Source organism: Mastigoproctus giganteus, chromosome 6 (genome assembly GCF_048544385.1).
Source record: "Mastigoproctus giganteus isolate SK-2022 chromosome 6, ASM4854438v1, whole genome shotgun sequence".
NCBI classification, from domain to species: Eukaryota; Metazoa; Arthropoda; class Arachnida; order Uropygi; family Thelyphonidae; genus Mastigoproctus; species Mastigoproctus giganteus.
In genome coordinates, this window is record NC_143580.1 from 212,278,277 (window position 1) to 212,293,305 (window position 15,029).

The 15,029-nt window shown below is 36.9% G+C and overlaps 1 long non-coding RNA gene across 1 annotated transcript in view; it reads right to left on the bottom strand.

Moving 5' to 3' along the window:
• The window catches only part of LOC150084930 (uncharacterized), a 73,344-nt gene that overhangs the window by 18,139 nt on the left and 40,176 nt on the right, over positions 1 to 15,029 (bottom strand). Inside the window, exon 3 of the long non-coding RNA XR_016547085.1 lies at positions 6,918 to 7,006. This is a non-coding gene — a long non-coding RNA (uncharacterized LOC150084930). The remainder of the gene's footprint in view (positions 1 to 6,917; positions 7,007 to 15,029) is intronic.

Below are 15,029 nucleotides of genomic sequence, written 5' to 3' on the forward strand. Positions count from 1 at the left end.
AAAACTACAGTACATACTTCACTTATGTTTTTTTGGTATGTATATACTGCAATAAAAATCATTTGTGCTGTACTTACTAGTATTTTTCATTTTTATCATTTTAATTTCTTTTTTTGCAAAAACTTCATGTGCATCAATTTAGGGTAAACAAACACCTATATATTTTTGCAACTCGATCCATTTAATCAAATTGTCAGAATGCATTACATTAAAATACATACTAATAATACCTCGATCAGTGCGGTATTTTTTTGGCACAAATTAACCGCCTATGTTAGGTATTCCTGTATTTATGAATGTTTAACATTCACTTTTTGCAACTAATGTGCATATTTTTGATTTTGTTGATACTTGATACTTTGGAAAAAAAACTCGTAAACCCGGGAACTCGTAAAGCGAGAACTGCATGTACCGAATTTCTGGTACATGGGGTGTTTAATAAATTATCTACCTAAGGTACTTCCCATAGTTATATTTCAGTGATTCATGTTCCTACATATCTCAACTTCAATCATACTAATTTTGATCCTGCTATGTTTTTAAGTTGTGCCGCTTTAACAGAAAGAAGGAAGACACCTGTATCAAATTATGGATTTGCTGAAATTGGAACAGGGTTCGGTCATCAAGTTTCTCACCAAAGACGGAAATGGGCTAAAGGCATTTACGAAGGGATGGTGGCTGTGTATGGCAGCAGTGCACATTCAGAGTACCGGGTGAAATTCTGGTCAAAACCATTCAAGTGGGGCAGAGAAAGTTCATTGAAGATGACCCACATCCAGGAAGGTCTGTGACAGTGACCACTCCAGATATGTGCCAAGCTGTGGAAACCTTTGTGCTGAATGACAAACATTTAAAGGTGTCCCAAATCTCTAAGGAATATGACATATCTGAGGGAGCAGTTGTAACCATCCTCCATGAACATTTCGGGATAACTGAGGTCATTGCAAGGTGGGTCCCCAGATTTTTGACCCCTGTGCAGAAGCAATTCAGAGAACAGTGTTGTGAGGAGAATTTCAAGCTTTGTGGTTAGGTTCTGGAGATGAAAAGTTTCATAACTTTCATCTCCAGAATTGTTACAGGCAACGAAACATGGGTTCATCAATGGGATCCTGAAGCAATGCAAGAATCAAAGTAATGGAAGAACAAGGGTTCTCCCCTACCCAAAAAATTTTGGACACAACCTTCAGCTGGCAAGATTATGGTCAGCATTTTTTGGGATGCTGAGGGAATTTTGTACATTCACTACTTGGAACACAAGCAGACAGTCACTCCCCAGTGACTGTCTGCTGATTCTAGATAATTTAGGGATTCCCAGTTAATGGATTTCTCAATTACTTTAGAAAGAGTAGAAGTGCAATGAAATGATAATTGGATGGGAAGTATTTGTCACACCCTTTTTAGGTACTAGCTGGATGAGCAAATTTCCAAGCAGAAGGGAACAAATCAGTAGATTAAGAAAGTGCAAAAAAGGCAACACAGAACAGGAGCACAGGTTTTGAGAAGTGGAAAAACAACATCAGGTTCTGGAGCTTTCTTGGCATTGAGACTGTTTAAAATTCTTGTGACATCCTTTTGACAGAAGACCACAGGATGCACTGAGTGGAGTGTACTGGAAATAGTAGGTGGTGGTTTAACAAGAGCATCAACAGAAGGATTAGAAAAAAAAGCAGAATGTTATTAAGTCAGCTTTATCTGTAGTTGAGGAGGCAACAGAACTATCAGGCTTTAACGAAGGCAGGAGTATGGATGAGCAAAAGTTGAGGCCAATAGCGTTGGCAAGAGAACAGAATAACTACCATTTGGACAAGAAGCAAGTTTGCTACTCTTCACCTATTCTAAATCTAGTTTGGATTGTAAAGCAGTAACTGCTTTACAATCAATGTATGGTGGACTATTTCTAGCACTGAAACTTCTTTGTAACCTTACATTCATGAATATCAGTTACATTTTGTGCATAAAGAATTACTATCCATAACCTCAGTTTATTTTCTCATTTTATTCATGAAAATGTGAACAAAGGTCGGCAAACTGATTACATTTTTAGATTTGTCATGTTTCTGACTCAATACTTCTTGTCATTTTATGCTAAACCATGTGGAGAATTCCACATTGTCAAGTTACACTGTCTGCTTTTATAATCTACTAAACTGTCAGCAGTACTTCAATCAGCAATATCCACCAAAGTTATGTTGTAATAAAAATCGTCTCAATTATATTTATAGTGCCCAATTACACAAGAATAACATGCCATTAAATCTAAGTCAGTACAGGTTATGTAATTTCATCTTAAATTTTGCCTCTAGTCTTTAATATTATTTAATTATTTTGCAGCCCAGGAACTACTTACAGTTGCTGATCATTACAAAAACTGCACAGCTGTCGGCTTTTGACTTTCAAAAAAGCTGGAGAATAACAGGAAGTTTTTTTTTTTTTTAAGTCTATACTACACTACAAATTAAAATACAACCATGGGATTGTTTACCTGTACAGCACAATTTCAAACATTAGCCTACCCAGGATTTCTCTGTCTATGGATTTCTGTTAGACATGATCTGATTTTGACTGCTTCAAAAAAGATATTGTTGGAAATTTTACTCTCTTCAGAAATGTTGAGTCAAAGTTTTGTTCAAAATAATGGCTCTGCTCTTTTCAAAGCTTCACCTAAAAGAGATCTGCTGAAATTGTTTAAATCTATCTTTCCTTTTAGCACTTCTTTCTAGATCAGTGGTTTTCAACTAGTGTGCCACAATACACTATTGGGCTACAAAGTTGTTCTAAGCATACTGTGAGATAAATTAAAAAATTAAAAGAAAAATATAAATTTTTAAATTAGTAAGAAAAATAACGAAAATGTACTCCAAGCACTATCACCTGTTTGTCAGGAGTTAGTGGCAGCCAGGTATAATAGAGAAGTTATTATATGGAGACAGAATTTGTCTTCTGTGCATGGTCCCAACATGAGTCTGGGGAATTTCCACAGGGACATCCTTTTGATGGCTTGGTTATGATTTGTTTATAACCTCCAAGCTGTTATCTTTCTTTTCCATAATCCCTCAGCATTTCTAACCTCAAGAGAGCAGCAATGGAAGGAAATAGCAATTACGTCAGGAATTCTAGATAGAGAGAGAGAGAGAGAGAGATGTCCAGGATGGTAAGAAATGAACTGTCTATACAGCCCAATGCTGCCTCCATATAATTATTACAATGGCATCGTATTGTAATGCCTTCTCTATGGCGGCAGCTGTCTTAGCACAAACACTAACTAGCAACTTATGTTCACTGGCCAGTTCACCTAAAAAGGGGGAAAAAATTCTCAGACAGTTTTGCTCAGTGATTTGCAGAGATATAGTCAGTGTTGTGAGTACATTCGTATAATTACATAAAGCATTTTAGCAGTCTATTTTTTATCATTTAATTTAATTGTTACTTTTTCATGCTTAAGTAGCCACCCTAAAAGTATTTGATTAGAAGTGAAGGTGTGTAAACAAGATTATACTGGGAGGCACACAAGTGATAAGGCTTCATATGAGCAGGAATAACCAAAGAGGTGTAAAGTTATCCAAAGTGTGCAGACAGTTATTTAAGTTTCAGATTTTCTTCATGTGAAGAGGACTGTCCTCTATTTCTGTGTGTTGTTTGTGGTGAAAAACCTTCCAGCAATGCCATGGTTCCTAGTAAATTGAAAAGACATTTAATCACTAACCATGCAAATCTTGTGAATAAAGATTTGAGCTATTTCAAGATTACTTGAACAAAAAAATAAAATAAAATAAAATAAAATAAAAATAATAATAAAAAACAGGCAAACTATTTTGAGAAAAAGAACACAAATTTCTGAAAAATCTCAGATTGCTCCTTATCAAGTAGCAGAAATCATTGCATTGAAAAAAAAAATAAAAAAAAAAAAAAAAAAAACCCACAGTCAAGTTCCTTATTTTGCCAACTTATCATTTGATTGTGAGAAACATTATTTGTGCTGAAGCTGAAAAAAGTAATTGCTAAAATACCTCTATCGGGCGATACTAATCGAAAAAGAATACTTGAAATGTCTTTAAACATTGAGGAACAAGTATCCACAAGGCTAAGTAAATTCAGATTTCACGTTACAAGAGGACAAATCTACCGATATTAAAAAATATATAGCCTACTAACATTACTGCAAAGCAAAACTACTAGCCTTTGTCTGTTTTATTCGTGGAACTAAAATTATAACTTAATTCTTATGTGCCATAGAGTCCATCAAGGTTTTACTTTATTTATAGAGAAAGAAAACCTGAATGTGATATTTACTTTCTGCTTTCTTCACAGAAAGGTCCTTGTTGGAAGAACATTAGCCAATGAGTTGAAATCAGAGTTAAATCACTTAATGGTCAATTTACATTAAATCAAGACCACTAAAAAGCCATCTGTAATCAGCTGTTTAGTGCCATGGATGCTAAGCATGAATGTTTAATTTTGCATACAGACATTTGTTTAGGTATTTAGGTATTCACAAAACAATTTTTATGAATACCTAATTAATGAGCTGTGGTGTGCGAGGCTAGCTTATCTAGTGGTAATATTCATCCATTTGAACAGCTTGAATACCAGTATGCAAGGATGTAACGATAACATCTTTACTTCTACAGACAAATTACTAGCATTGGCATTAGTAAAGGCATATAATACAAGAAAGCAAGCTTATATAGCATCAGCCAAATAAAAAAAAAAAAAAAAAAAAAAAACTTTCCCATTTCACCCATCCATTCACTCCAAATGCTTGTCTAGTTCTGCCTTAAACTTATTTAAGCTGTCGACCTTCACTATGACATGGAAGTTTGTTCCACCTATCAACCACCCACTGGCTAAAGGCAAATTTCTGCACATCCATTCTACGATTGTCTTTCCTCAATTTGAATTTAAGAAAAAACTTTATTTGGCTGAACAGAGCAAGGACAGGGAAATCTTGTTATGTTTCCATTAATACCTGAAACCAACAAAAAGGATATTACTGCTCTTGTAACTGATCACTTAGAAGCATTGGAAAACAATGATGAAAAATATTCTATCACTAAATATAGAGAGAGTTCTGACAGGGTACAAAACCATTTTATGTCCATCTCATCTGGTTTAGGGTTCACAGTGATTGAAGAACAATTAGCATCAATTTCATGTGACTGACTGAAGTCTTAAAGTGAAACATATGCAAGTTCCCCCCCCCACCCTCAGATGTGTTCTGAATTTCAAAGATGAGTATCTTGAAATTTCAAAATTGTGCCTTGAGAATTTTAATGCAGTTCCGCACTATTTATTGTTGTGAGTTGGGATTCTCAACATTAGCAAACATTAAATCCAATAAAAGGGAAAAACTGATGTGCATTGAAGACGACATGGGAGTAAGTTTATCTGAAATATGCCTTAACAATACAGGAAATTACTCAAAAGCATCAAGCTAAGGTGTCTCATTAAAATATTTCAGTGAAAACTTCCAATTTGCATATTTGACAACTAAATAAAATATCTTTGGTTTGGGTTTTATTAAAATATATCAGTTCCTTCTTTATTGAATATAGAGTATTTTTTTTTTTTTTTTTAGTTATAACCACCACATAATTATATGTGATAAAGTGTGCTGCAAATTTCACATTTTCAAGTGTGCCATGGGACCAAAAAGGTTGAGAACCACCATTCTATGACAGTTTTGACCAAATAGTCATCCACTTTCACAGGAAGGTCACACAGCCGTCCCCTTTTCAGCACACAAATTAAAAAGATGGCAAGCTACTGATAGTTCAGTATCTGCAGATTGTCATCATTGTAATTTGACAAATATAGTTGATATTAAGCCAATTAATATTAAATTATTTACATAAAAGAAATACAGAGTGAATTTTTTATTCATGGAACCATTTCATTTGCCTATATTTTTCTAATCTCTGCAGTGTTGATGGTGAAAATTTATAGGACTAGGTACATATTTCAATTTTATGTTGGCAACTTTGGAACTGTACCATTTTAAATCCAAGCATTACGGTCAATAAAGTATGCAGAAGAAAGTCTGCACTGTGAAAGTTACTAAAAATTGGAACTTCTTTGGTTAGCACAAAATGTCCGTCGGAACTGTAACTTACGGCGAATATAAGGTGTAGAGATTCAGTAACTATGAGTATTTTATAGAGCCCAATAACAAACATTCTGTTTGTTTACATAGCCATCTAAATGAGCTTTAGAAACTACATTGCAAAAATTTCAGCGAAAGACTGAGAATTGTATCTAAGGATGATGATAAGACAGAATGGTAGATTTTTCTCATCATGCTAAAGCTCATATTTATGTTTATTTAGCTTTGCAGACACCTGCACAGGTGTCTGTCTGTATGTACAAATTACCCAGCATGTCTCGTCTGATGATCGAGAAGGCAATTCATTTTTTTAAAGTGCTTAACTAAAAGCCATACAGTTTGTTTGGTTTTTTTTTTTGTGCGGTATATAATACAATCTCCATACAGAATTTTCTCAGTAGTACTTTAACAACAAAAATTTTATAGCCCTTTTTATGTTAACATTTATTAACATTTTTATAGCACTCTTCTGCAATGAAAACTTTCTTCTACACACTACAGGCTGCAGTGAGATTTGGAATTAAAATGATGCAGTTCCAAAGCTGCTAACAAAATTGCATTTTTGACAAGAAACACAAATGTGCACTTGATTAAAGAGGTGTTGCCCCTCCCACTTCTATATGAGACTAGATATTACAAAAATATAAACTAAAATAGTCAGATGAATATATATATATATAAATTTACTTGGAACACTGATGTGGTTGAGGAGAATCTGCATCCTTAAGGTCATTAAATTACTTCATTTTAATAAAAAATGAAATGAAAGAAAAAGTAAATAAATAAAATTAAACAAAATCAAAATAAAAAGGCCAACCTGGAAGAAATTGTTGTCTCTTTATGTGCTAATGGAGAAAGATGGGGAATTTTACTCCCAGATTTACTTGCAACGGTCTTACATAAGGCCTGTTTGAGTGTTAAAAATAAGCTTGTAATAAACATGCATAATTTATACAAGAGATTGGTAAAAAGGTATACGAAAATGAATTAATTTCAAGGAAATATAAATATTATTCTATTTTTCCATATAAAACAAGCAAGTTTTTAAATGTGCAATGTTAAGTATTAATTAAATATATTAAAACAAATTTTAATTAAATAAATACCTACAAAAAGTTCCAATAACACAAAAATAATTATAATACAGTTTCCACATTAAAATTTGTGAAATACAAAGAATCAACTGAACTAACTTTCTTTTAATCACAAACCCTGATGTATGATCATACAGAAACATGTTTTACACTTGCACAGTTTGCATCTATATCCCACTTAGTACTTTTCCATAACCATCAAACTCTCTTTTCCCACCTTCTGGCATGCATCACTCACCCACTCTTCTTTGCATGTGAACGGTGTTTTAGTATAATCAAAAGATGTGAACATGTTTAAGAGCAGGTGTTCAACAATTTTCTCACTCACTCGCTCTTTTCTTTGCATGTGATCCATAACTAAAATCATCCACAAACTCAGGAATTATAATACACTGATAATCACATGAGGGACAACAGGTGTTTTGGTATTATCAAAAGGTGTGAACATGTTTAAGAGCAGGTGTTCACCAATTTTGAAGTAAGCCCATGCAAATAATGAGGGTGTTACACTGAATTCGACACACCCAGCTCCCCAGAATGTTTCTTAAATGGATGTAATATAGCTATAACAAAATAGGAGAAAAGGGTCTTAAAATCAACCATGCACTCATGCTCCTAGATATGACAGCATGGTCCTGCTTTAAAGTCACACATGAATATGCAAACAAATACCCAAACACAAAAAAATAAATAAAAAATACAAATAAATAAATAGATAAAGCACAGTATGATCCAATTAAAATGAGACTCTGTTTAGCAACCCAGCTAAATTATTTGGCAACCCAGCCAAATAATCCAATATCAAAAACAAATACAGGATGTCTCAAAAATATTGGTACAAACATTTAGGGGAAGTAGGTAACATCTAAAGGAATGTGAATCACATAGGAACCCATAACCAGAAACGTCATGGGAAAGTAATAGCAGAGGCACAAGAAGCAGAAATGACACAAGACAGTAATTAGTGGCAAACATTTATTTGACATAATATTAACAATGGAGTACGAGATGGATGCATTTCATGATGTTACAACAGACGCTTAAAGGATCCACCAAGAGACGCGATGCATGCGTGACACCGACGCAGCATGGATTGGTGGACATGGTCGAACACACCCAGAGTTTCTTTGATAGTAGCAGCAGCGCAGACGAGTCTCGCCACGAGATCCATTTCTGTCTCCACAGACGATAGATTTGAGGGCCCCCACAGAAAGAAATCAAGGCTCGATAAATCAGGTGAGCATGAGGCCAGGCAATGGGTCCACCACGGCCAATCCATCGATGCCCAAAACACCTGTTCAAATGGTCATGAACACACCTTCCATAATGGGCAGGCGCCCCATCATGTTGAAACCAAATGTTGCATCTCACATTTGCTGGAAAATTGTCAAGTAACCCTGGTAGAACTTGTTCAAGAAAGATCCGATATTTAGCGGAGTTCATGTGGGATGGTAACAGGTATGGGCCAACTAAGCAGTCACCAACCATACCTGCCCACACATTTATTGCGAAGCGATGTTGTGCATGGGGACACACACCGTGTGGGTTGTCGTGATCCCACATGAACATTGTGCTGATTGAATAAGCCTTCCCGAGTGAAATAAGCCTCATCCGTGAACAAAACATAGGCTGGAAAATTCAAGTCTTGAACACTTTCTTGGAGAAACCACTGCGCAAAAGCCACACGTGCAGGATGATCTTGGGGGAGCAGTAACTGAACCCTTTGGAGATGAAAGGGGGTGTAAGGAATCGTCGTGCCACACACAAGTACACTGCAACAAGACACTCCTAAGGCAAAGGCAACGGCACGTGTACTGGCAGTACACGTGCCGTTGCCAGTACACGTGTACTGGCAGTAGGATTATTCTGGACGGCATTCAACACACTTTCTTGAATGGCAGGAATTTGCGTCGAACGTGGTCTGTCCGCACTACTCCTGTTACCACTAAATGACCCATAATCGCACAAATTTTGATGCACACGCACAAACAAACAGTGGTCCGGTACATATCTGTCTGGGAAGCGTTCTCCATAAATTCGTTGAGCGGCTCGTCCATTGCCTTCTGCTAATCCATACACTAGGTGTCTGCCAGCTCACAGTTCGTATATTAATGCATGCTCTTCGTGCAGCGACTACTGCTTGAATGAGTAAACCATAAATTTTCCCTCTCGCGAACTGATGAACAGAGGCGTGTACCGACTTACGGTGACGTTTCTGGTTATGGGTTCCTATGCGATTCACATTCCTTTAGATGTTACCTACCTCTCCGAAACGTTTGTAACAATATTTTTGAGACACCCTGTATAGAATTTAATTCTATATTTGTTTTTGGTATATAAGTCTATATATATTACACCTTCATGTAGACATTCACTTAGGCATATCTATAAAGGATATTAGCATTAGTTGAGGCATACGATGCAAGAAAGCAAGCTTATACAGCATAAGAGAGGGAAAAAAAACCCTTCCCATTTCACCCATCCAGTCACTCCAATGTTTGTCTAGTTCAGCCTTAAATTTATTTAAGGATATCAACGTCCATAACAACAGATGGAAGTCTGTTCCAGCAATCAACTACCCACTGGCTAAAGGAAAACTTCCGCACATCTATTCTTCAACTGTCTTTCCTTGATTTGAATCTATGCCCTCTCAAGTTCTTAATCTGAGCAAGCGGAAGTATCCCGTCAGCAGAGCCTGCTCAAACCATTCAAGGCCTTATACACCTCGATCAGATTACTCGCAGGTGCCTAGTCTCCAGATGCTGCAACTTGCAGAATGTAAGCCTCCGTAGTAAGTGCACCCCTTTGTTCCTCTCACCAATCTCGTTGCCCTTCTATGTACTTGTTCTAGCAACTCTACATCCTTCCTAAAATGAGACCTCAAAACCTGTATACAGTATTCAAGGTGTGGTATGACCATTGCCTCACACAAAGGGATAAGCACCTCTGTCTCTGCTAGCAAAATTCCTATATATCATTGACAAAACTCCACAACCTGCTCTGGCAGCCAGTCTGCACCACTCAGAGAACTTCATATCTGACTGCACAATTACCTCCAGGTCTTTTTCATTTTCCACCTCCCTGAGTGTAGTACCACACAGTTGGTACGTTTCTCTTGGGTTATTGCTACCCATATGGAGTACTTTGCATTTGTCAATGTTAAACTTCAGCTGCCACTTCTCAGCCTATCTGCCTAATTTTTCTAGATCCTGTTGCAGTAGCATACTGTCTTTACTGTCATTAACAACCCTGCCAACCTTTGTATCATCTGCAAACTTCAAATAGAAATTGAACAATTTTATTTTTCTGAAAAATTTTGAGTTCTCTACACATAAATGAAAATTTCAGATGTTCCTCAACAAGAAATGAAAGAGTGAGGCTAATTTTTCAAGGCATGTTCTGTCAGTCTCTGGGAAGATTCTTGGATCAAAGCTGATTCCACAGTTTCTTCACCCTACAGAAACTTATATTAGTTAAAGATGTTCAGGTATTACTCAAGAAGAAAAGGTCAGATTGGCACAAAATTTTTACCATAAGTTTCATTAACCCCTGGGAAGCTTTTAAAACCCATTACAATTTCCAAGTCCCTAATCCTTTCCTTCTTTGGTAACATCCAAAACATACTTGCATTTATGTAAAAATACAGTAATAAAGTATGTTTTGGGCATTACCTCAAGAAAAAAAAGTCAGATAAACCAATTCCCATTTCACAGCACCCACGACTCCTTTCATAAAAGCTGCAATAAATCTGGGAACAGCAATTCTGCTGTTTTTCAAAATTTTAGCACTTATTTTAAATTATACTTCTGGACCTTTATATCAGATATGCAAACAGCTTTACATATTACCTGTGCATCCATTCTATTCCTCCCACAATAAAAAAAATTAGAACACAAATCTCACTTCATAGCTATCCATCACATGGCAAGGTTTCAGCACATACTCCTAGAGTACAATATAGAAGTTTTTATCCACTGAGGTAAGTCATTTGATAATTAAAAGTACAGTACTTGAAATGTAACACATAATGTCTATATTTTAAGGCACATTCACATACTGTATTAGTAAAGTGCCTGTTGTCTTTACCATGTCTGGCCACACACACACAATCAGTCAGTCAGTCAGTCAGCTCCCAAAGAACAGATTTTCATGAAATTTTATACTTGGTTCTTCTGAACAGATTTATCAAGCCATCCTAAATTTAATTAACATTGAACCAACAGATACCAATTTATTATTCATTTTTTTTTCTATAAAACTTTATATTATCTCTATACATAAATTGAAGCATGTTTGGGATGTATGATCCAGCCAGTTCCTAAAAAGGGTGAAAATCCCTCCCATTGAATTATCATCCCATTGCAATTACTTCTACTCTTTCTAAAGTAATGGAGAAATCAATTAACCACCAACTCTTAAACTACCTAGAAACCTTCCATCTGATCAACGATCGCCAGTATGGGTTCCGTCAGTGTCGATCCACTGGTGATATTTTGGCTTATGTTACCCATTTATGGACCAATTCTCATGGAAAGGTTCGGTGAAACACAATTAGTTGCTCTTGACATCTCAAAGGCTTTCGATTGTGTTTGGCATAAAGGTCTTCTAAACAAGCTTCCATCTTATGGTTTCCCAACTCTTTTTAGTAATTGGTTATCCAGTTTCCTCTCTGATCACTCATTGAGGGTGATGGTAGATGGCTCTCTGTCTTCTAACTTCTCCACTAATGCCGGTGTCCCCCAAGGCTCAGTTCTTTCCCCCACTCTTTTCCTCTTGTATATTAATGACCTTCTTCCATTGACTGGAAATCCTATCCATAGTTTTGCTGATGATAGCACATTGCATTCCAATTTCCATTTTGAGAAACCTTGTCCTGCTCAATCAGCTTCAACTTCTCGAATATCTGCTACCAGTTCCTTAAATGCCGATCTTCAGGTAATTCTCCAGTGGGGCAAAGACAACTTAGTTGATTTCAACCCTTCTAAAACTCAGCCTTGTCTTATATCTCGCAAAAAGGATTCTTCCGCTCCTAAGCTTATCTTTGAGGACACTCCGATTTCTAGGCAAAATGATATACCTCTTTTGGGGATTACCCTGACTTCTAATCTCTCTTGGCACAAGCACATTACAAATACTGCTTCCTCTGAATCTAAAAAACTTGGTTTTCTCTTTTGCTCTCAGCGTTACTTTTCTTCCAAACAGCTGCTCACTCTGTATAAATCGCAAATCCGCCCTGCCATGGAATATTGTTCCCACATCTGGGGTGGTGCCCCCAAAACATCTCTCAGGCTTCTTGATTCCATTCAGAAGAGGGCAGTTAGGTTAATTAGTGATTCATCTCTAACAGAGTCTCTCCACTTGCTGTCTCATAGACGTATTGTTTCTGCTGCATGCCTCTTCTACAGATACTTCTACGGGCACTGTTCTTCTGAATTGGCTTCTATAATTCCCGCTCTCTCTTTCAAAACAGTGTGAACAAGTGCCGCCACCAACCATTTACTGTCCAACTCCAAACTCACAGAACCAACTTTTCATCTTCCTCGTTTATTCATTCAACTGTCATTTTCTGGAACAACCTTCCTTCCTTCATACTGTATTTCGCGAAAATTACAGTCTACAAAATTCAAGTCCAATGTCAACAAATATCTTCTTTCGTCTTCTCAACCTCCAACCCAAGCACGGTACTAAGTACTATAGGTTCTAATACCGCTCGTGTTTGGGGTTTACATAAAAAAAAAAAAAAAAAAAAAAAATTTCTATCACTCTCACCGCAGCTACAAGGAACAATAAACAAAATAAGCAAATGGGCACAAACAAATGGCTTCCAAATTTCCACACAAAAAGCTGCATGTATACACTTCTGCAGAAAACGAAACCTACATCCTGATCCTGAAATGGAACTCAATGGACATATGATCCCGGCAGTACCAAGGCTAAGATTCCTAAGGCTTCTGTTGGATAAGAAATTAACATTCCTTGACCACATTAAACAATTCAGACTTTTGTGCCTCTAGAAATTAAATATACTCAAAATCCTATCCACAACAATTTTGACAACAGATTGATATTCAATTCTTAAAATTTATCAAGCAATAATACATTTCAAGCTTGATTATGGAGCAGTTCTTTACAACACAACAAAATGAGTTCACCAAGATAGACCCTATACACCACAGCACACTCCATATAGCATTTGGAGTTTTCCAAACTTCACCTATACAAAGCCATTATTCAGTAGCCCATAAATCTTCACTACAGCTTAGATGATAGAATTTGTTATTACACTAAGCTGTCAAGGGAAAATCTATACCAAGCCCATTCATGAAATTGACCTGCCAACATCTGTCTAAAAGATTACTGTTAAGCCGAGAGCTTAATTATAACAACATAGCTACTATGACTGCACAGGTCATTCCACGATGGAGCATTCACAATGGATCATTCCACCACTATAGTTCAAACCGTATAGGACTTGTATATTTTCAACTCTGGGGGAATACAACTCTATTGAGAAAAAACTACCAGCAGCTACATGCAGCATATAAAGTCCAATATGCACATCACACTTTCATAATATACTGATAGATCAAAAACAGACTTGTGTAAGAGCTGTAATTCACTTTGAAGATCACATTGTCATTCAACAATTCCCAAAAAATGTAGTATGTTTACAGCTGAATTACAAGCCATTTTGATGGCCGTAAACCAAATTGAATGTAAACACCACAGCACACCCAGTTCTACAACAGGTCCAATATTAAGCATCAAAGCTATTGCAAAGAAATCACAATATCAGATTCTGCTGGATCCAAGACCACACAGGAATAATTGGAAATGAAGGAAAAGACAAAGCAGCAAGAGAAGCTGCCACCTCTGACTATGCCTTTCATTCAATACCATATACAAATTACAAGTCAGTACAGAGCAGCAATGGCAACAACACTGGTACAATCAGACTAACAACAAACTTCATCTAATTAAACAAATGTTTCAACCATGGCATACTAGTTTCCAACCCAGCAGACATGAAGTGACAAGTCTACACTTGCGCATTGCAAATCAGGCATACACATGTAACTCACTTCAACCTACTCAGAGGTGAAGACCCTCCTCAATGCCAAAACTGTCAAGTTCCACTAACCGTGCATAACTTCAGGGTGAACTGTCCAAAATTTAATATGGAACATCACGGAGCCTTTCAAGCTATAATGAATCCACAAAATAACCTAATGCTTAAAATAATTTTAGATGACTGGCCAAACGTTTTCTTGTTTCTTGAGTTAACTGGATATGTCTAAACAATATAAAAGTTAATACCATACCATTTGTTTAAAAGCTACTTCTAATGCAGAATCTTGGTATTCTTCAAAATCCACTGAGTGGACAGAAATCATGGGATACCTACCTAGTAACAGGTAGGCGCACCTTTCACTCGGTTAAGGGCAGTCACAAGGCGAGGCATTGAGTCCACTAGTTCACAAAAGCATCCCACAGGTATTTCCATACATGCTTGCTACACCGCTGTCCATAATTCCTGGGTGGAGGATCCAAAGCTCGAACGGACCTTTCCGAAGCATCCCAAAGATGCTCCATAGGGTTCATGTCGGCTGAACGGGGAGGCCATTCTCCATGGTGCTAAAATCTGCAAAATGCTCTTCGAACCATGTTCTAGTCACCACAGCTCTGTGGGGGTGGTGCATTGTCCTGCTGGAAGGGTCCATTGCCCTGTGGATGCACGATGACCATAAAGGGATGCAGATTGTCTGCAATGATGGATATGCAACCTGGACCATTTAGAGATGCGTCTATATGGACCAGAGATCCAACGTGTACCA